The sequence below is a fragment of the Lissotriton vulgaris genome, unplaced genomic scaffold, assembly GCF_964263255.1.
Source record: "Lissotriton vulgaris unplaced genomic scaffold, aLisVul1.2 SCAFFOLD_1366, whole genome shotgun sequence".
NCBI lineage: Eukaryota > Metazoa > Chordata > Amphibia > Caudata > Salamandridae > Lissotriton > Lissotriton vulgaris.
In genome coordinates, this window is record NW_028249016.1 from 563,608 (window position 1) to 586,263 (window position 22,656).

Below are 22,656 nucleotides of genomic sequence, written 5' to 3' on the forward strand. Positions count from 1 at the left end.
GCCTTCTTACATTGAGCCAGGAGGGTGGTGAACTCAGATCTGAGTAAGGGACAATAATTCCTCCTCCAGGCACGCTCGGCTCGGCGTACCGCTAGTTTGATGGTCTTAAGATCCTCATTAAACCACAAGTTGGCATCCTTCTCCCGCTTTGAAGTCACCCGCTTCAGCGGGGCAATGGAATCACAGCCTGAGGAGAGCCAATGTTCAATGGCCACGGCCTGAGAAAGAGTGGATAGGCCTTGTAGGGTAGGGTACGAAGAGGTTAATAATGCGGTTAGATTCTCCGGATCCACTCGGCTCCATGAGCGGACCCAAACATTCTTTGGGAGCGGGGGCCTAACGGTAGGGTTAATGGAAAGGGTAAACGAAATCAAGTGATGGTCAGACCAGGTGCACGGTAAGATGGACAGGGAGTCTACCGGACAGTTCAAGGACCAAATCTGATCTAAGATATATCCTTTGACGTGAGTGGGAGAATGAACATGTGACACAAAATTGAGGGATTGAAGTGTATCTGAGAACTCTCTTGAGGACAAACATTCCGCTGGATCTGAAGGCCAAAAGTTAAAGTCTCCCAATAATAAAATGGAGGAGTTATTGACCGTAAGTGTGGCCAATACCTCCTGAAAATCAGAGAGAAAGAGTAAGGGTGACTGTGGGGGACGGTAGGTGAGAACACAAGTAAGAGGGGGGGTGGTAGATGTAGTACGAATTGCAAGGTACTCTGTTGTGGCGATATCTGGCAAAGATAGAAGTTGGAAGGGGAGGTCAGTCCGGGTAATGACCGCTACGCCACCCCCGGTCCTACCAGCAGGACGGTCTGCTCGTAGAGCATAGTATGGAGCAGGGAGAGTGGCCAATAAGGCAGGGAGAGAATCATCACTAAACCAAGTCTCTGTTAGGAAGAGGAGATCAGGTGCGTAAAGGTCCAGCAGCACCGAAAGTTCGTGTGAGTGGGCCACTGCTGACAGGGTGTTAGGGTAATAGGCCGAGAGAGTCCTAAGTGATACTAGGCTGGCATCCTCTCTGGGGAAATGAAAGGGAGTGGGGGGGGAGCGAGAGGGCGGGAAGATAAAGAGGCAGGGGACAGATCAAGTGAAGATATGAGAGAGCAAGTGGAGGCGGGCAAAGGCCACGGGCCATGAAGAATGCGGAGTTGGGAGGAAGTGTAAGTGATGATTTGAGCAGAGTGACGTGCCCCTAGCCCCGGTCGGCCGCGGACGGGCGCAGACGGGCTTAACTTAGGCGCAACTTCGGCGCGCCTTCGTCGCGCCCGCTGCGCCCGTCCGCTCGCCGCCGGAAAGGAGGAGCCATTATGTAGGGACACATGAGGAAAGAGGGTCAAGGGGGCGTGGCAGGGGGTGGAGGAGCCAGAGAACTCCCGCGCCGAGCCCAGACCCGCCCAAAATGGAGGAGCCGCCCGTCCCACTCCGAGAGCCAGGCAAGGAGGGGGCGATCAGCAGAGGCGGTCTGGCGGTCTGGGTCGCGTGCAGGAGAGAGGGCAGCCAGGGAGGAACTGAGCGCTGGGTCCTGAGCACTTATGGCAGTGCAGATGAGCAGGTGAGCAAAGTCTAAAAGTCACAAAATAAAAAGAAACGTTGCTCCCGGAGAAGCCTCGGGAGGTCTGCAGGTTAAGGTGAGCAGACAGGAATGAGCCTTTAACTGATTGCCAGGGGGGGAGGAGCCAGAGAACTGCCGCGCGGAACCCAGACCCGCCCAAGATGGAGGAGCCACCCGTCCCACTCCGAGAGCCAGGCAAGGAGGGGGCGATCAGCGGAGGTGGTCTGGCGGTCTGGGTCGCGTGCAGGAGAGAGGGCAGCCAGGGAGGAACTGAGCGCTGGGTCCTGAGCGCTTATGGCAGTGCAAATGAGCAGGTGTGCAAAGTCTAAAAGTCACAAAATAAAAAGAAACGTTGCTCCCGGAGAAGCCTCGGGAGGTCTGCAGGTTCACTTGCTCACTGCACCATCAGGATTCAAGCAAGCCGGGCGGACGACGGCTGAAATGCCAGAAACCGGTCCCCGGTAGCTTGTCTCCTTTCTGGTGAAGATTTGGCTTGGTAGTTTGGTCTGCCCTGTTCCCATGATGCACTGGGCCAGGGACAGACTAATTTGCATATAGCCAGGTTCTGAGCTGGGATGGTGCAGTGAGCTAAATAACGGTGATGGATCAAGCCCTGATCTTTGGACTGGGTAAGAGTGGTCTGCTTAATTCAGACACTCTGTTCATCACCATGCCCTTTTCTGAATCGTCTGTAGTGTAGTCACTGTATTACTGTATGTGTTCACAAATACTTCACACACTGCATTTGAGATAAGCCTTCCTGCTTGTGCCAAACTAACATGGGGGTGAGTTTTTTTTTTTTTAGGAATTTAGCCACTTACCCCGACTAGACGCAAGACTCCCTATTTGGTCAAAGGTTCCTACCTTTGACAACTAGAGGCCTCTAACTCTAACATTTGCTGTGTACGCTGATTTGAAAAACAGATTCTACAAATAAATCAAGTAAGGGTGAAAATACCAGTGTAACATCTATAAATGTGCCACCACCCCTCCCATTAAAAGATGGAACAGCGGCCTTTTTGCGGGGATCGGTTGAACACATGAGGGACAATGAGTCAAATTCATGAAGGAAACCATTTAATGTATCTCCTTATAGAGAATGTTCAAAATGTATTCCCCTTATGCGTGGGCAACCTAGATTAGCCAGGTTAGAGACCTAGGGGTTATCACATGGGTAGATATTAAAATCCCCAGCTATGATGTTTCCTTAAAAAGGAGCCCAACATAGTAATATTACACACACCCTCGGCACAGGACATTGAATTATAAAAATGAATGAGACCACTTGCAAAGTACAAGGGAATGTATATACAGACTTTCGGTTGGCAGAGCCCATATCTTACGTTCTTTTTTTTAGTTCAAGAAAGGTTTATTGATCATAATAAAAGGCATGAATACATAATACAATAAGAAAAATTGTAGGGGAAGAAAAGGGCAGGAGTGGGAGGGAAAGGGGAACCTAGGAATAAAAATTCAGTGTACAATGTAGATACAAAAGTAACAACAGGAAACTTAGCATGGGCAATAAAAGTAAAGAAAAGGGTACAAAAAAAACAAAAAAAAAGTAAATTCAAGGGAAATTATGCAGGTAATCATGTTAAACAAAGAAAAGGGAATGAAAAATGGGCTTCAGGGGGGTTTGGAAACTTCCTGCTGAGCAGGTCTTGGGCATTAGGAACAAGTTGCACAGTTATCTAAAAACATTGTAACAGGAAGCCATAAATCTGCACGTTTAGCTGCCAATGAAATGAAATGAAATGAAATGAAAGCAGGATTTGTATAGCGCATGGCTGCCCGTGAGCGTCCCAGCGCTGAGATTGCAAATACAGCTGAGGAGAGGAAAAGGGGAGGGGAAAAGGGAAAGAAAGAAGGGAAGTTTTATAGTGGGAAGAGGTGCGTCTTGAGCAATTTTCGGAACTTCATGTGGTTGGGTTCTGCCCGAAGCTGAGTTGGAAGCGCGTTCCAAAGAGTAGCGGCTGTAACCGAGAATCGGCGTCCTCCAGTGCGGGCTTTCTTTACTCTGTGGACCGTAGCCAGGTTTCTTTGAGAGGAGCGGAGGGACCTGTTGGGTTTGTAAGGGTATATCATGGTCTTCAGCATTGGTGGACCTAGGTTTTGCAGGGCCCTATGGGTGGTGCATAGGGCCTTAAATATAACTCTTTCTCGAATCGGCAGCCAATGGAGTGCTTTTAGTGCTGGTTTGGCAGAGAGTCTCCGAGGTGTTCCTGTCAGCATCCGAGCAGCGGCATTCTGTGTTCTTTGGAGAACATTAAAGGTGGCCTCTGGGGCTGCCAGGAAGAGGGCGTTACTATAATCTAACCTCGATAGTATTAGTCCCTGTATAAGTAGTTTTTGAGATTGTACAGGGAGTAGAGGGAGAATTTTCCTGGCTGAGCGGAGTAGGCCGACACAGGTGCCAGCAGTTTTTTTGGCCTGTGTCTTCATAGATAGATCCTGTTCTATCCAGAAGCCTAAACTCTTTAGTTCCGTCTTGGGCTGAGGAAGGGGACCTAGGCAGGAGGGCCACATGGCGGACGGGAGAGGTGACAATTGGTGACCCAGCAGCATAAGCTCGGTCTTGGAGCCATTGAGTTTTAACCTTGATTTAGACATCCACTCGTAGATTCCCTCAAGACAGTCATGGAGGTTTTTTATTTTCTCACCTTCAAGGGAGAAAGACACAACCATTTGGGTGTCGTCGGCATATGTTACCGCTTTTATCCCAAAGGGAGTTACCACATCCTCCAGGGGGGCCATGTAGGTGTTAAACAATGTAGGGCTCAATGAAGAGCCCTGTGGAACCCCACACTGGAGGTAAAATGGGTCAGATTTTATATTGCCTTCACAGACCTGGAAAGTTCTGTCCTTCAGAAACGAAGAAAACCAACTGAGTGCTTTGTCTCTCACTCCCAGGTTGAGTAGTCGCTGGATCAAGATCTTATGGTCCACCGTGTCAAATGCAGCGCTTAGATCCAGGAGGATCAGTAAAACCGATCCCCCTGAATCCAAGATGCATCTGGCTTCCTCGACTACCTTTACCAGGGCGGTCTCTGTCCCCTGGCCGGGGCGAAAACCTGTTTGTGATGGGCGTAGGAGATTGTTGCTTTCAAGATAATTAGATAGTTGCTGGTTGACTAGTTTCTCTGCAATCTTACTCACGCCTGGTAAGAGAGAGATTGGGCGCAGGTTCGAGAAATCTGAAGGGTCCTGGCCTGGCTTTTTTTGAAGGGCTTTGACGATCGCATGTTTCCAGTTTGGGGGAACTATTCCTTGGGTGAGGGAGGCATTGATAAGATTTGTTGCTAGGTGTGAAATGACAGGGCCAATTTGTTTAAGGATACGGATGGGGGCAGGATCGGTGGGTGAGCCACTTTTCATGCTAGACAGAGTTTTCAAGAAGTCTTCACTGGACAGTAGGTGAACGCTATCTAAGGTTGGGCCAGTTGTGGAGGGCACCCATTCCTCAGGGGGTTCATGGTTTGTTATGGGTGGGAGGGTTTGTAAAATATTGATGATTTTATTCTGAAAAAAGGATGCAATTTGATTGCATCTGGAGGTTGTGGGTTGCTCAGAGGAGGGTGGGTTAGGGGTTTTGAGTAACTCTTTAAAGATTTTATAGGTCTCTCTGGAAGAGTTGGATGCATTTTTTATTTTTTCATTGAAGAAGGATGATTGTGCTGATTTTCGTGCTACTTTGTAGGTTCTTATAGCTTTTTTATATTCGTCTTTAATGATAGGGTCCCAATTTTTCCTCCAATTCCGCTCCTTGATCTTACAGATTTTTCTAAGGTTTTTCAATTCTTGAGAATACCATGGGGATTTGAAGGTGGTGGTTTTTTTAGTTATGATTTTTTTGGGAGCAACTGTATCCAGAGTGGATGTGAGCCATTTGGTAAAGTTTTCATCAGCTTTTATGGGATCGGGGAGAGCAGAGGGGGCCGAGCTTATCAATTCTTGAGTCCACCGTTCAAATGAGAGTTTGGACCAAATTCTGTCATGTTCTCTTATTGATGACGTTAGGGGGGTATTAGGGTCAATTTGCCAGGTAAACGGGATGAGGAAGTGATCCGACCATGGTAGTGGGAGAGTTGGTCGTATTTCTATTTTCGGCAGGTTGGAGAAAATAGGGTCTAACAGATGACCTTTGATGTGGGTTACCTCAGAATTTAAGAGGTGTAAGTCCAGTGATTTGAGTTCGGAGATAATATCCTTTACGGTGCTGTCTGAACTGTCCTCAAAGTGGAGATTCAGGTCACCCAGCAGGATAAAATTGGGGGTTGTAGTGCAGGATGAGGTCATAACCTCAAGGAGAGAGCCTGCAAAATTACCTAAATTACTAGGTGGTCGGTATATGAGGGAGCCCGAAAGGGATTTGTTAGGAGTAATTTGGAGGGAAAAGAGTGTGCTTTCGCAGTCATCGATTCCTCCTTCTTGTATCCTGCAATTAATGGAGTTACGGTAGACAATCGCTATACCGCCTCCTTTTCCCTTAGGTCTGTTAAGATGTTGTATCAGGTAACCATTGGGTAGCATATTCACCATGTCAGCTTCAGAATGGGGAGTAAACCAAGTTTCCGTAAGGAAAAGTATGTCCAGATTAATATCTTGGATTAGGATTTTAATTTCTAGAGAGTGTTTACAGGCAGATCTGCAATTGAGAAGGGCAAGGCTAACAATGTAAGGTGAGTGGCAAGTGACTGTCTGGGGAGGTTGGCACGATGGCGGGGGTGAAGGGGTAACGGTAGGTGAGGCTGTATCGAATTGTAAGAGGTAGTCTCGAGAATGGACAATTCGATGATGATGGAAATTGGGCATAGTGGATGGCCCTGTGCCCGGCCTGGCCCGGACGGGCCCAGACGGGCTTGCCTCTGGCGCGCCTCCGGCGCGCCAGCGGCGCGCCCGCTGCGCCCGCCCGCTGCGCGGACGAGATGAGGACTTCATTTTATAGTGGTTGGGGCGAAGTCGCCCAGCCACTAGAGCGCTGTCCAATCCCCCTTCCAATATGGCGCCCGTGGAGTGAGTGCCTCGAGGGGTGTTGCTAAGGGAGACCGGGAGCCTAGAGAAGCTTCAAGTCATGCAATTATTCTGCATGAGAAAGCGACTCGCTCCGGTCAGAAGGTGCAATTTGGCTTCTGCCACAAATTTAACACGGTAATTACAGTGACACGATAAAAACAACAAGTAAGAGTTTTTAAAAGGCGCTAAGCGCTATTAAAAGCGGCGCTTGTCAGTTTCAGGTAATACTTTTAAATCAAGGGTTTGGCCTCCCGGCTTCCGCCTCAGGAGAGATGCAACCATGGGCAGGCCAACTGGGCAGGAAAAACAAAAGCAGTGTCAAGTCGATGGTTATGGCAAACATTATACCACCATGCTTTGAATGTAATAGTATAGGAAGATTTCCAATTAATAGTTATTTGTTGAAATGCAACAGCCAGTAATAAATCAACAACACAAACATAAAGGTCAGTCTCATCCCAGCAAGGAGAAAGGCTTCCCAAAAAGACATGAGTGAGAGAAAAAGGGATAGAAGTATGGAAAATAACATTAATTTGTTCCCAGACCTGCAACCAAAAAGCATGTACATTCTTGCAGAGAAACAGCATATGAATAAGAGTGGCATTAGGTGAGGAACAAGACCAACATACATCAGTGGTGTTAGGGAATCGCTTGTGGAGAGTGAATGGAGTGTGGAGCAAATGATTGTATATGAAAAATAGAGATTGAGTCAAGGAGGCCGATCTAGAGGTTTTACGAACCTTTGTCAAAATTTTGTCCCACAGAGAAACTGGCCAAGAAGTAGAAAGGTCATTTTCCCAATGCTCTTCTACCATGGATTTGGGTCTGGGGAGGGTATGCGCATGGAGGTGCTTGTAAATAACAGAAGCTTTAGAAAGAGGTTGCAGAATAGAGTGAAGACGGAGAGTAGGGTCAGGTGGAATAGAAGAAGTGGGTGCAGACAGGAGTCTCGTAAAGACCTCCATGACTGCTGCTCTAAGGAGAAGGTATTTTGAAGCAAAGGAGGACGGTAAGTTAAATGTGGAACGTAGGGCGTGGAAAGGTAGGCAGGTGGATTGTGAAAAGAGTTGTGATACCCAAATCAGTCCTTTGGATCTCCAAGAATTCCAATAAATTGGTTTACCTCGGATTAAAAGGTATTTATTATGCCAAATAGTGGATGAGAGGAAATCAGCAATACTGGTGGGAGGGGAAGGTTTAGAGGATAGGAGGAGTTTGACAGTGAATTTATGAATGGGAGTGGGAATCGAAAGGGTATTAACGTGAGAAAGAGATGCATTCAGCAAAAGAAAAAGGGGAAAGGAAAAGGCGCGCAATTTTGGTTCATAAGGGAGAAGGGGAATCAGGATCCTGTAACCAGAAGGAAGCCTGGCGTAACAAGAAAGCCTTATGGTAAGCTGGAAAGTCAGGAAAATTAACTCCTCCTTCAGAGGTGGGGCAAATGAGCCTTGCAAGGGACATTCTGGGTTTTGCTTTATGCCACAAAAAGGAGGACAAAATTGAGTTAATTTTCTTTAAAAATTTGGCTGGGATAGAGACAGGGATGTTGGAGATTGTGTATAAAACAATGGGGGATAACATCATTTTAACGGTATCTAAACGATGCCACCAAGACAGGTAGAGAGGATGCCACCGGATTGTAAGGTCAGAAATGTTCTGAGTGCATTTAGTGAGGCAAAGGGAGACAGTGTCAGGAATGGAAGGAGTAATATACAATCCTAAGTACTTAATGTGGGAAGGGCTCCAGGTAAAATTAGAAGCACTAAAATCAGGTTTAAAGTTGAATTTTGTCAGGGGGAGGAGCTCACATTTATCATTATTAAGATTGTAGCCAGATATTAAAGAATGTTGTCGTACTTCTTCCAAGAAAGCAGGAATAGAGGCCGTAGGATTCAAGATGAAGAGTAAAATATCATCTGCATATGCAGCAAGTTTAATGGAGGATTCCGTAGTTTGAAAACCATGGATGTCAGTATTTTGGCGCAGCCTGGATGAAAAGGGTTCTAAAGCAAAATTAAAAAGAAAGGGTGAAAAGGGGCAACCCTGAAAAACTCCCCTGCCAAGGTCAAAGTAGGGGCAGATTTGACCATTGGCATATACTACAGCACGTGGGTGAGCGTACAATAATGAGACAAGGGAAGTAAATTTAGAGCCAAACCCAAACCAACAGAGTGTGGAAAAGATAATGCCATTCAACCCTGTCAAATGCCTTTTCAGCGTCCAAGGCTATCGCGGCAAGGGAGTGTTGAAGATGAGAAGATTTTGACAGGATATTAAACAAAAGTCTGGTATTATCCGTGATGTAACGACCTTTGACAAAGCCTGACTGTTCTTCTCCTAAAAGGTCAGGTAAAAAATGGTCCAGTCTCATCGCCAAAGACTTGGCGAAGATTTTATAATCAATATTAACAAGGTAGATAGGTCTATAATTCTTGCAGTGTTGCACAACTTTGCCAGGCTTGGGGATTAAACAGATGTGTGCATCTGAAAAGGACCCTGAGGAGATACCTAAGTCAGAAAAGGAATGAAGAAGAGAATGCAATTTTGGGATCAACAATTTGGAGAAATGAAGGTAAAACTCAACAGTGAAACAGTCTGGGCCAGGAGTTTTGTTAGGTTTAAGATGTTGGAGTGCGCTGAGTAGCTCTTTCTGTGAGATGTCAGTTTCCAATGAGGACAAGTCAAAAGGGAAATGAGATGGTGGTTGAATAGTTGAGAAGAAATGGGTGAGGGAACGAGGAGAGGCTTGAGTGTCAGATGTATATAGAGTCTCATAGAAGCGGGAGAATGTGGTGAGGATGTCGGCATCTTTGTGATGTAAATGCGCATTAGAGTTGTAAACAGATTCAATATTCATCTTGTTATGCTTGACCTTCAAATAGTTGGCAAGGATTTTCCCGGCTTTGTTCCTACCACCATAGAATTTAGCACTTGATTTAAGTAAATACAAAGAAGCATCTTCAGTTGACTTTTCATTATATTTAAGCTTAGCAGCAACTAGAGCTGTCAGACTGTCGCTGGAGTGTGAGGTGAAGTAGGCGTGTTCCAATTGCGTAATCTTATTAAGGAGAATTTTGGTGGATTACGTTTCTTTGCGACATAATTAATAATGAAGTCGCGTGAGGCTGCCTTGAAGGTATCCCAGACAGTATGTTTTGGGGTAGGTGGAACATCGTTAAATAGAAAAAATTCATCAAAAAATGCAGTGAAGGAAGTAGAAAACTTGGGATCCAGTAGGAGGGCAATATTAAATCGCTACTTCCTGGGCCCATCAACTTTTGGGAGTACATCTAGGCTAACTACAACAGGGGCATGATCCGAAAGCAGAATCGGACCAATATCTGCTGCAGTAAGCGTTTGAGCAAGATCATGGGAAACAAAAATGTAATCAATTTGTGATTGAGAGTGGTGATATGGTGAGTAAAAGGTAAATTCTTGCAAAGTTGGGTTACAGAGTCGCCAAGAGTCGACAAGTTTATTTTGGGAAATAGCCTGGGTGAAAAGTTTGTGCGGTTTATTAGGGACAAAAGTGGCATCAGATTTCCTGTCAATAAACGGATCAAGAGGCTGATTACAATCTCAGCGAGAATAAAATTATCATCCATGAATTGGGAAATGCGTGGAGAGAACTCAGCCCAAAACAGGGGTTCACCAGTGGTAGGACCATAAACATTAAGGAGAGAAATTGGAACACCTCTAAGCGACAGTCTAACATGCGTCCATCTGCCATTGGTATCAGATTCCTGGAAATAACTGTGAAAGGTAGAGACCTACGACAAAGAATTGCAACACCATTACATTTGCCATCACCCTGTGAATAAAAAACATCACCCACCAGCCTCTTTTGAGCTTAGCAGATTCTGTAGCAGAAAGGTGAGTTTCCTGAAGAAATGCAATGTCAACGTTCAATTTGGCTAGATGGGATAAGATACATTGACGCTTAATTGGGGAATTAATACCCTTAACATTCCAAGAGGTTATATTCAGAGACATAACCTGTTCAATAAAGCAATGAATTCACAACAAATGAAATCAAGATAACATACCATGAAGAAAGAAGGAAATGAAATGCAGCGAGAAATGCAAGAAAAAGAAGAAAAAAAGGGAAGGGAAGAAGAAAAAAGTACAACCTGGAAGGAGGATGGTATAGTGACAGCACAGCCAAAGGAATTGAAGCACACCAAAAAAACAAAAAAACATAAAGAAACAAGGGAAAGGGGAAAAACAGCGGATGGACGTACCCACAAGAGGAGGAGACGAGGAAGAAGAATCGGGGGGGAGGGAGCCATAAAGGTGAGGTAACACATCCGAGGACGGCTGGGCGGGAAAGCAGGGAAACATCATCAAACGAGGAAGGGATCCTGTGAAGGCAAAGAGGGGAGATGAAAGAGAAAGTTACAAATCTACATCCAGAGAACAAACGGTCAACAATTATATAAGTAAATATGAGTAACATTCAAGAAAGCATCACGCGAAAGAGAAAAAACAGAAACATGAGCAAACATGAACAACGCAGGTACAAACAAATTGATGACTTAGCAAGGGCAGGAAGAAGAAGGACCAGAGGAATCCATGGCAGTAGTTTTGTGTGCATTAATGAAACTCTGCAGTCTCTCTGGATACTCATAGGTGGTCGTCTTGTTGTTATAAGTGAATTTGAACAGGCAAGGATGATACAGGTCATATCGAGCACCCATGGAACGAAGGTCATCTCTCATGCTAAGAAAGGCCTTCCGGCGATTTGCAGTTGCTTTAGCATAGTCCTGAGCAAAGAACAAGGAAGAACCAGACCATGACAATTTGGGAGAAGCCTTGGCAGTTGTAAGAAACATCAAGAGATCAGTATATTCCAAGAAATAGAGGATAACACCATGTGGACGCTGTGATGTGGAAGTGGAAGTATGAGGGCGACCCAGACGATGAGCACGCTGAATATTAAGATTCGTACCTTCCGGCAAGTGGAGTAACTTAGGGAGAAAGGATTTGAAAAAAGTAATAAGGTCTGCACCCTCAAGACCTTCTGCTAGGCCTTAAATACGGAGGTTGTTGCGTCTATTTCTGTTTTCCAACTCCTCCACCTTCCTTTGGAGGGTGTCCACCTGTGCAGATAAATGAAGAACCTTGGTACTAGTTTCTTGGAAAGAAGCGACTGACTGTTCAACTGTAAAAACTCTTGTCTCAATTTGTGACTAGCTATTGTTAAGAGCCTGAATCTTGACATTAGTTTCCTCCATGAAAGGACGCAGAGTCCCAATCTCTTCCAAAAAGGGGCTGAAGGATCGTATCTCCTCCAGCGAAAGTTCCATGGAAACAGGTGTGGATTGCTTGGGTGGCGAAGGAGGATTTTTTTTATTCTCTTGGGAGTGGATTTTCCTGAAGATGGTGGAGGAAGATCCATGATGTTATCAGAACCAGAAGAGTTGAGGGAATCTTCTAACGTAGAGAAGGCAGAAAATTCTTTAGAGTTTTTCACGAAGGCCACCTTTGTAGTTGATTTGGGGGGTGAGCGCGACATAGATATAAATCGCCTCAAGCAGCTAAACAGATATGAAAAGATGGAATTGCGCAACGTTTGCTATCCCCACAGAAGAGTGAGAGGGTGCTCTATGAGGTGAAGAATCGTCCAAACAAGTCTATAGACTGACCACTGGCATCAATGGAAGAGGGTCTTCTGCAAGGGCAAAAACAGGAGGAAGTCTGCACAGTATGCTCAAAAAATTGCAGAATGTGGAAGAATAGCAGTCTTTATGTAGAAACACAAGCCGTAAGCCGAGAGTTTTGAGGAGGACAAGTAACCATACAAAGGCCATATGATGAGAAGCAGTATCAGTAGGACTCAGCAAGGCTAGGATGGTAAAGAGCAAATCGTTTGCAGAAAATGTAGGAAATGAACTGCGCAGGATACCAGCAGCATCATTGATAATAAAATAGAGTCACTTCAACGGCATCATGAGGAAAAATAAATGTCAGTGAGCCAAAAAGCATAATAAATGGACAATAGCTGATCACATCAGAGTACGCGGCTGGACATAGGTGTAACAATACGCCGAAAAGCGTGTTGGCAGTCAGAGAACATCAACAGGTAAAAAGCTGCGCACTTAGATATATGCCCCCGCAGATGCAGGCTTCGTCTAGCAAGAGGTCAACACCATGACGCTTTGGAGAGACAATAGACTTTGGGAAGGCAATGTGCAACAATAATACGAAAGCAGTAAGTAATCTACTGCAAGCGCAAATGAGGTGCACTGGTAACTGAAAGTTAATGGAGAAGAAATAGTATAAATCAGAAATGCTTGAAGTTAAACTGTGGAAAAGCAGCTGTAAGGCATTACTGTGCTATTCTGAAAGAAAATAGGCGGTGCGCGAGTACGCACAAAATGGAGGCCGCATCAGAATAATAATTAAAAAAAATAATAATAATTCCACAGACTCACTTTTAAAGATGTCTGGTCAATGTTAGGCGAAAAAGGGCTCCAGACGTCATGTAGCAGGGTGAGGGAACATATGGGGTATGCCATTCTCTCAGTGCGAGGCGAAAGGTGAAGCGCTCGCAATTCAGCAGAGTAACTCGGTATGCCGCCCGATGTGAAATGGCAGCCGCAGTTTCAGTAAACGCCGTCCACGACGCTGTAGGCAAATGCTCCGTCTGCAGGCACTCAAGAAGATCCCAAGGCTTCGTGGAGCATAGCGGGAGAGCTCCGATAACAAGAACCAGCCTCCATTCAGGAAATAAATGTTTGTAGAGAGGAGTTTCCCCGGAGTCACCGCAGAGCCTCACTCAGACGCTGCCATTCCTCTCGGGCTCCAAGCCACGCCCCTCCGTATCTTACGTTCTAGTGCCAGGGAAATATAAATTGCAAGGCCTCCTCTTGATCTTCCTGCAGGTGAATGGGTAGCCGGAACAAAAAAGGAATTATAACCCTCCAATGGTAAAAAACTTTCAGACTGCCTTGTTTCCTGGAAGAAAACCAAACAGAACTGTTTTATAAATACGATCCACGAATGGTCATAGTGCTTGTTGGTTAAACCAGCAATGTTTCATTTGCGATCATTTTCACCTCAAGTCCCATTATTTTGCTATGATGTTACTTGCTGGGAGGTAAATAACACTGGATCCATGAGAGCAGGACTACTGAGTCAATCATAAAAGTCCATGGCAGCCAAGGGTGGGAAAAGGTTTGCTTGCTCCATAAGGGCTAGAGCTGACTGCTGCCGGCCTTGTGCTAGCCAATACATATGGGTTGATTAGGAGATACATTTGAGTTTGAGTTCCTGAAAGATGAATATGGTGACAACTGCATGTTGGCTAGAGTCTTGGGAATGTTTGTCATGTAACTCTGCCCAAACTGTCTCAGGTTTACAAATCTGAGAGGAAGGACCATGATGGACAACTTGAGACAAAGAGGAATATTATTTGTAGTTGTAACCAAAATCCTTTCCACAATGTGGGGTCTATTAAAATTGATAATAACACAATTGCCCTTACAGGAATATTAACAACTGCCTACCCATTTGAGCCTTCGCATCACTTTAATGTTTTTCTCTACCTACATTCCTAGAGAAGTATTACAAGATAACAATTATAAGACTTTATTTTTCAGTTGAGAATAATCCTCCTTAACGCCCTGAGGGAGAGTTGGCACATTCCCCAGGATAACAACATATGCAGGTGCTCCCTTCCCTTGGAGATACATGTGTCCAACTCTTTCAATTTGGCTAATCAATCGCTACAGCTTCTACTAGATCAGGGGGGCCTAATCTCGCTACGGCTGTCATCATCACCACGTCTATCCTTCTCCTATGAAGCAGAGGGAGGATCTTTTGGACAGCCCGGTCCCATCAAAGAGCCCAAACCATGGGGTTGGAACGGAGAAAGGAACAGAAACACCCCAGAGTAAAAAGTCAAGTCAGAATAGGAGTCAAAATGAATGCACAGTGGAAACTGGAAACATCAGTTCAAGACACTGTGCCGAATTGGATAAAACATCTGAACTAAACCATGAACCTAACCGTGATCTGTCATCTTTGACAGCTACTTCAATGCTGGACTTAATGTTAATGCTACAAAGAACCTTGCAAGGCCTCTTAGAGGTCACTTTGTCAAATAACTCTATTCTAAAAACTCAGAAAACTTATCTTGCTAGTATAGAAGGGGAGCTGTGGGGGATTAAATCACATATGCCAAACATAGTAAGACAAACCCCCGACCCGGAACCCCTAGAACAGGCACAGGGTGAAAAACCATAAAAAATCCTAAGGGAATTGGGCACACATCTTCTATGGCAGGTAAAATCTTTAGTTAAGAAGTGAGGCTAGAGAATATCTAGAATCATCCCTTTACAGGCACACATATTGTTGTCTTTCCTTAGAAAAAAAGACTTCCACTCCATTGATTCTGTTGTTTACATGTTTTTATATTTCATTAGGGTTTAGCTTGTGATTTCAAACATAGTTTCTTTTTCATCTGAAATTTTTTTGAACACTTTATACTTCAGGCAATGTCATTACAACGTGTCCAATGCATTTCGGGCATTTTTGTCATGCCCTTCATCAGGGAATCGACACTGTGAACATAATATAATAACCATTAATTTGGTGTAAATCGGTATCATGATAAACAATATTATTACATCATACTAACTATAATATGAACATAAGAGTGCGAACAAAAACTTAAAGTAAGAGAAAGCAATCGGGTCGGGTGCATGATCCTAAGGGTTTTCCAGCGTGTGTGTACAATGAAGGTGTACATAAACATAATCAAGAACTGTGTAAATGAGGTGTCACTTACATGCCTTTCTTTAAGGGGTTGCTAAGTTCTGTAAAAAAGAAACGGTGGGAACTCGGTTAGAATTTGGTTAACAAGTGCTTCGGTGAAGCGCTCAAAAAGTAATCCTGTCCGTTGTCTCAAACTGACCTGAAATGTGAATTTGGCGTGCTCGGGTCCGTTACTCGTCTTCAGAAGCGACGGCACAGTGATTTCTGGCCGCGCTTTGCTATTTTGAAACAGTGCCGGTCATGTGATGTGTCACGTGACTGCTAACATGGTAGATAGACTATGGATGTCTATGGTTGACGACAAAGGGATCGGGGTGGGAAAATCACCAATGGGTGAAAGTATGGAGGAATAGGCACGTGGTGTATCGAGTTTATGTTTTGAAGGGATGGAAATCAAAAAATAATCAAGCTTGCTCAGAGAATAATCAAGGTGATCGGGGGAATATAAAATGTTGGGAGAAGATGAATACACATCCGGGTTAGAACACACGGTGTGTGTGTTTACGCGTGAGTCCTGCTCTGTGGATGGAGCTAATTCAATGTGCTGAGGATGTGTGTGGAAACGGAAGAATAGGGTGAACATGATAAAATAAGTGTCAGATATAATTGTGAACAAACACAGTATAGACAAGGTACAGTCATCGGAGCAATCATTTACAGATAACAAGAAAATTTGATTCTTTCATTCAAGCCCGTCGGCTTTTGAGTAGAAAGTTTTTGAATCCAATAATTCTCTCTTCTCAGGAGATGTTTGGAATTGTCTCTCCCCTCAATTTTCTGGACAGTTTCAAGTATAACCAACTTGATTTGGGAGACATTGTGGTGTTCCTCTACGAAGTGTAATGATAGGGCTGATTTCATGTTTTTCAATCGGATGTTCGATTTGTGTTCTGTTAGTCGCACCTTGATGCGACGTTCAGTCTTGCCCACGTACATCTTTCCACATGGGCATCTTATCCCATAAATCAAATTGCTGGAGTCACATGTTGCATTTACCTTTAATTTGATAGGATTACCTTGCGTTGGGTGGTAAATGGTGTTTCCTCTGATTATGCTGTTGCAATTGCCACAGTTGAGGCAAGGTTTAGTTCCAGAGTGCACTGTGGTTTCAAAAGGTTTGTTCTGTAAAATTTCGCCCAAGTTCTTTGCTCTAGTGAATGTGAATATTGGTGGTTGGCTGAATGACTGTTTAAAATCTGGTTCAATATTCAGTATTGGCCAATGTTTCAAGATGACTTGTTTGTATTTTTTACTGGCTGTGGAATATTTAGAAACCACCACGATCCGTGTTTGGTCTGATTTCACTTTGGGAGTTAAAAGCTTTGTTCTGTCGATTTTGTCAATCCTCCCTTTAGATTCTTCAACTAGAGTTAGGGGATAGCCTCTAGCAATGAATTTGTTGGTCATCTCTTTGAGTCTTATGTTGAGGGTAAGTACATCAGAGGTGATTCTTTTCACTCTGGCCATCTGTGAAAATGGTAAATTTCTTATTAGGTTAGGCTCATGAAAGCTCGAGTATAGTAACATATTGTTTCTATCTGTCGGTTTAACATATAGATCCGTTGTGAATCCATGTGGGGTTATTGATACTTTGACATCCAGAAAGTTAACCATTGTGTCTGATATGTCCCATGTTAATTGAATTTGTTGGTCTATTTCATTGAACTTGATCAGTTCAGTTAGTAGTTTCTCCTCCGAGTTTGTCCAGATGATAAAAAGATCGTCAATGTATCTGATTATCATTTTAAGGTTATCCTTCCATTCTCTTCTGGTAAGAATATATTGGTTTTCGTACCACTGCATGAATATGTTCGCATACACGGGTGCTGCCGAATTGCCCATGGCCATTCCAGTGAGCTGTTGGTACCATGACTCATTAACTCTGAAGTAGCTGTGGAACAGGGGGGCTTTAAAGAAGGGCACTCCACCATGGATCACTGCTATGCCTTGTGGGCTCTTGCCCGGAAGTCGATAGAACAAAAGGAGAACCTGTTTTGTTGTTTCGTCGACTTCCGGGCAGCCTTTGATTTGGTGGACAGGGCAAAACTATGGGAGTGCCTGATCAAATATGAAATCCCGGCGTGCTTACTAGAAATCTTGAAAGAATTACATAAAGGGAACTGGGCCCAAGTCATTAAAGACACACAAGGGGCGCTGACAAAGAAAATTGGAATAGGGAACGGGCTGAGACAGGGCTGCGTCCTAGCTCCGCTCCTTTTTTCAATATTTCTAACTGATCTGCCAGCAGCCCTGGAGGTGGAAAGAAGCGCGAGCCCGAGAATAAATAGTAAAAAGGTCTCATGTTTGCTATACGCAGACGACCTTGTGATTACTGACTTGACAGAACTCGGGCTACAAAGAAAACTAAATGCATTCCATGATTACTGTAAGGATAAATTGCTGAACTCCTCGTGAAGCGGTTGCTCCTGCCCACCTCCCGACCTACAAGCGCCACTGTGGTATCGTCGCGCTGACTATTCACTGGCAGTATCTTTTATAATTGGCATTTCATTCACTCGTGATTAAGCGCCCAGTCCCCAGCGTAGCGCTCCGCATTTGCGTAGTTTATTGCAGATACTGTGTCCTACGTGTATTGCGCTGTTACTGCAGTTGACCATCTCAGGATTTTAATATTATTTGCTACCTGTGTGCATAGCGCTGCTGTTTTGAGTGCTCGCATTTGTTGATGTGCATTTACTTTGCCCTCGCATAGCGTTGTGTTGTTGTTTGGGAGCCCTCCATTTTGTTGTGCCTGCAGCCCATCCCTCCCCCTTCGCTAACGCCCCCCAGCTCACCCTCCCACGCTCCGCCCCCCTCCACTTCCCAACTTATGTCAGTAGGACCTACGCGCAGCGTTCACGTTCAGCGTTCGCGCCCCATTCGCGCCGAAGGTGCGCCAAAGGTAAGTCCGTCTACGCCCGTCCGTGCCTGGACCGCGCCCAGCGCCAGACCCCTTGGCCCCCGTCCCTCCCACCCCTCCCGCATTACTTACGATGCCACCACCCTCCTAGCCCTTAACCCCGGCCGACTCCCCAACTGCGCCCTAGCCGCTCCTGGACACACCCATGGACCCTTCTCTTGCAACTCCTGCAAGTTCGATGGCACCAAAACCAACTCCTCATCCACCAAAACCAACCAGAGACCCGACACCAACCACCTTAAATGCATCCTGCTCAACACCCGCTCGATCCACAGACACGCCATCGACCTCTGGAATCTACTAGACACCATCTCACCGGACGTCGCCTTCCTAACAGAAACATGGATGAATGCCTCTTCAGCCCCAGACATCACCATTGCCATCCCGGAAGGATACAAGATCATCCGTCAGAACCGCATCAAGCAAACAGGAGGAGGCATCGCTATCGTCCATAAGAACTCCATCCGCATCTCAACCAGTTCAGACGTCAACCTTGCCAGCGCCGAACACCTCCACTTCCAGATCCACACCGACCCCAAGACCACACTCAGAGGCACCCTCCTCTACCGGCCCCCAGGACCCCGTGCACAATTCAATGACGACATCATTGACTTTATCACCCCACACGCCCCCCTCCGAGGACTACATCCTATTGGGAGACCTCAATTTTCACCTGGAAAAGAGCAACGACAGTAGCGCCACCACCCTTCTGGACAATCTCGCCAACCTCGGACTCAATCAACTTGTCACTACCCCCACCCACATTGCAGGTCACACACTCGACCCTATCTTCACCTCCAGCAAACATGTCTCATTCTGTCACACCACAGCTCTCCTTTGGACGGACCACAGCTGCGTTCACTTTATCTACAACAAGACCACAACCAACAACCATCCTCAACCCACTCTGCGAAGAAACTGGAACAAAATCACCATCAACCAGATCTCCTCATCGCTTCTTCAAAACCCCCCTGCCCACTCCTCAAACCCCGACCAAGCAGCCATTAACCTCACCCAATGGCTATCCAACAGCGCCGACATCCTAGCACCGTTGAAAAAACATCAAATCAAACTAGGCAACAAGAAGGCCTCCTGGTTCAACGATGATCTTAAGAAATCTAAGAAACTCTGTCGCTCCCTTGAGAAGGCCTGGAAAAAAGCCCCTAACACCAGCACCAAGGACGCCTTCAAAAACGCCACCCGTATACACCACCAACTGATCAGGAATGCCAAGAAAGCCGCTTTCAAGGACCGACTAGATAACAACGCCCACAACAGCGAGGAAATATTCAACATCGTCAAGGAATTTACCAACCCCTCAGCCAACTCCAACGACATCACCCCCTCTCAAGCCCTCTGCAACTCCCTAGCTTCATTCTTCCACAACAAGATTGCAGACATCCACAACAGCTTCGACAACCGACCCGAAGTCCAACCCACCCAACCCTCTGCAGAACCCCCACCACCCTCGAACATCCTCAATGACTGGAACCCAATCTCCACTGAGGACACCATCCGCCTGATGAACTCCATCCACTCAGGATCCCCCACAGACCCATGCCCTCACCACATCTTTAACAAAGCAGACGCCATTATAGCACCGCACCTCCGAGACGTCATCAACTGCTCCCTCAACTCCGCCACCTTCCCGGAAAGTTGGAAACATGCCGAACTCAGTGCCCTTCTGAAGAAACCCACAGCTGACCCCACCGAACTAAAAAACTACCGCCCTATCTCGCTCCTCCCATTCCCGGCCAAAGTCATCGAGAAAGCAGTCAACAACCAGCTCGCCACCTTCCTCGAAACCAACAAATCCCTCGACTCCTCACAGTCCGGCTTCCGAGCCAAATACAGCACTGAGATCGCACTCATCGCAGCAACTGACGACATTCGAACTCTGCTAGACAACGGAGACACAGTCGCCCTCATCCTCCTTGACCTCTCCGCAGCCTTTGACACAGTTTGTCATAGCACCTTAATACAATGCCTCAGAAACATTGGAATCCAAGGAAAAGCACTGGAATGGATCACCTCGTTCCTTGCCGGAAGAACTCAGAGAGTCCGCCTCCCACCATTCAAAAAAGAACCTACCGAAGTCATCTGCGGCGTGCCACAAGGATCTTCACTCAGTCCCACCCTCTTCAACGTATACATGAGCCCCCTTGCGGCCATCGCAAGCCAACATAACCTCAACATCATCTCCTACGCTGATGACACTCAACTGATACTATCACTCACCAAAGACCCCAACACCGCCAAAACCAATCTACATGAAGGAATGAAAGAAGTAGCCGAGTGGATGAAGCACAGCCGTCTAAAGCTGAACTCCGACAAAACTGAAGTCCTCATCCTTGGTACCTCCCCCTCCGCCTGGGACGACTCCTGGTGGCCAGAGGCCCTTGGAAAAGCACCCATCCCGACAGACCACGCGCGGAACTTAGGTGTCATCCTGGACTCCTCACTCTCTATGAACAGTCAAGTCAACGCCGTTTCTTCATCCTGCTTCAACATTCTTCGCATGCTCAAAAAAACATTTCGCTGGATCCCCACCGAAACTAGAAAAACGGTCACCCACGCACTGGTCACGAGCCGCCTGGACTACGGAAACACCCTATACGCTGGTACCACCGCAAAACTCCCCAAAAAACTCCAACGCATCAAGAACGCCTCAGCCAGACTCATACTAAACATCCCGCGTAAAGACCACATCTCTGGACACCTGAAAAACCTCCACTGGCTCCCCATTAACAAGAGGATTACTTTCCGCCTCCTAACCCACGCACACAAAGCACTCTACGAACTTGGACCCGAATGCCTCAACTCACGACTTTCCTTCCACACCCCTTCCCGCCACCTACGATCCTCCAACCAAGCCCTTGCAACTGTACCTCCCATTAACAAAAATACCATGGGAGGCAGATCCTTCTCCTACCTGGCAGCTAAAACCTGGAACTCACTTCCCACTCACCTCCGCCTCACTCAGAACCACCTTAGATTCAGAAAACAACTTAAAACCTGGATTTTCAACAAGTAATTCCACACCCTTCCTCAAGCGCCTTGAGACCCTCTGGGTATGTAGCGCGCTATACAAATCTCTTGACTTGACTTGACTTGACTTACAGTGCACATGGAAAAAACAAAGATCATGTGCTTCGGCAAAAGGACCAAGAACTTTAGTTGGCACCTAGATAGAACAAAACTAGAAACAGCAATAGAATATAAATATCTAGGCCTTTTGTTTGAATCCTCCTTAAAATGGGACGTACATCTGGGACACCAAAACGCAAAAGCATCTTCCTCTATCTGTGGCCTGAATAAATTCAATAAAAACTATGGGGACATGCCACAAAAACTGCTATTAAAAGCATATGAGGCCATGATACCACCCCATGTACATTATGGTGCAGAAGTGCTCCTTCTAAGCGGAAAGGGAGGCTGGGATCGGGAGGAAGGTAGGGCCCTGAAAACATTATTGTCACTGTCAAAGTCATCAATGATACAGGCTCTTAGACTGGAAACAGATATGATTGGATGGAATACCTTGGCCAAAATGGCGATGATAAGATTCTGGAAACGCCAATCACAGGGGGTAGAGGAAAAGGTCTCACTTTGGTGTAGTGAGGAAATCCGCCACAGTAACCTAAGATGGGCATTAGATGCGAAAAGAAAAATAAAGGAAATAATTGGGAACCTAAAAGTGGGAGTAAACCAAAATTCCCTAGATGTGGAGTTCATGAAGAGTGCACTTAGAGCACAAGGAAGGGAGTACTCCAGAAGCCAGGATATAGGATATCTAAGAAACAAAAAATCTGTGGTAAATATGATAGAAGCATGGAAATATGAGACGGGGTACCCATACCTAGAAACCTTGCCAAATTACGATTTTAGGTGGGAGATACTACAAATTCGAATTGGCATCACCCCATGGCAAATGGAGGGGAGAGTTAAGGCAGAAATGTTATACCCAGATGGTATATGTAAATGTGGCTTGGGAGCCAATTGTGAAATGTTACACATTGCTTGGCATGTCTAAAAGTGAGACAACGGTCCCTACGTCCTTTATTTATAAAACATGGCATAAGACAACGTGTACAAGCAACGAACTTGTTGATAGGAATGGAAAATCTGGAAATAGCAATTGCTCTTGGTAACTACCTGAAAGAGATAAATCGCTTAGCGCAGGAAGCTAAAAATTAAAGTATGTTGGATTGCAAGCCCATAAGACATCAGATAGTACTGTAATGAGCAACATATCAAAATTGTCTATTTTAAATGTAATAATCTCCAATTTTATTATGTATAGCATGTGTTTTAAATTCTTTTTTAACGATTTTATAATTTTTAAAATTGTGTACAGTTTTGTTTGTTTATTGATGTGACGC

At 45.5% G+C, this 22,656-nt stretch overlaps 1 protein-coding gene across 1 annotated transcript in view; it reads left to right on the top strand.

Annotated features, from left to right (window-relative positions):
- Nucleotides 1-22,656, top strand: part of LOC147663739 (phospholipase A2 inhibitor and Ly6/PLAUR domain-containing protein-like) — a 68,642-nt gene that overhangs the window by 38,078 nt on the left and 7,908 nt on the right. The window lies entirely within an intron of this gene.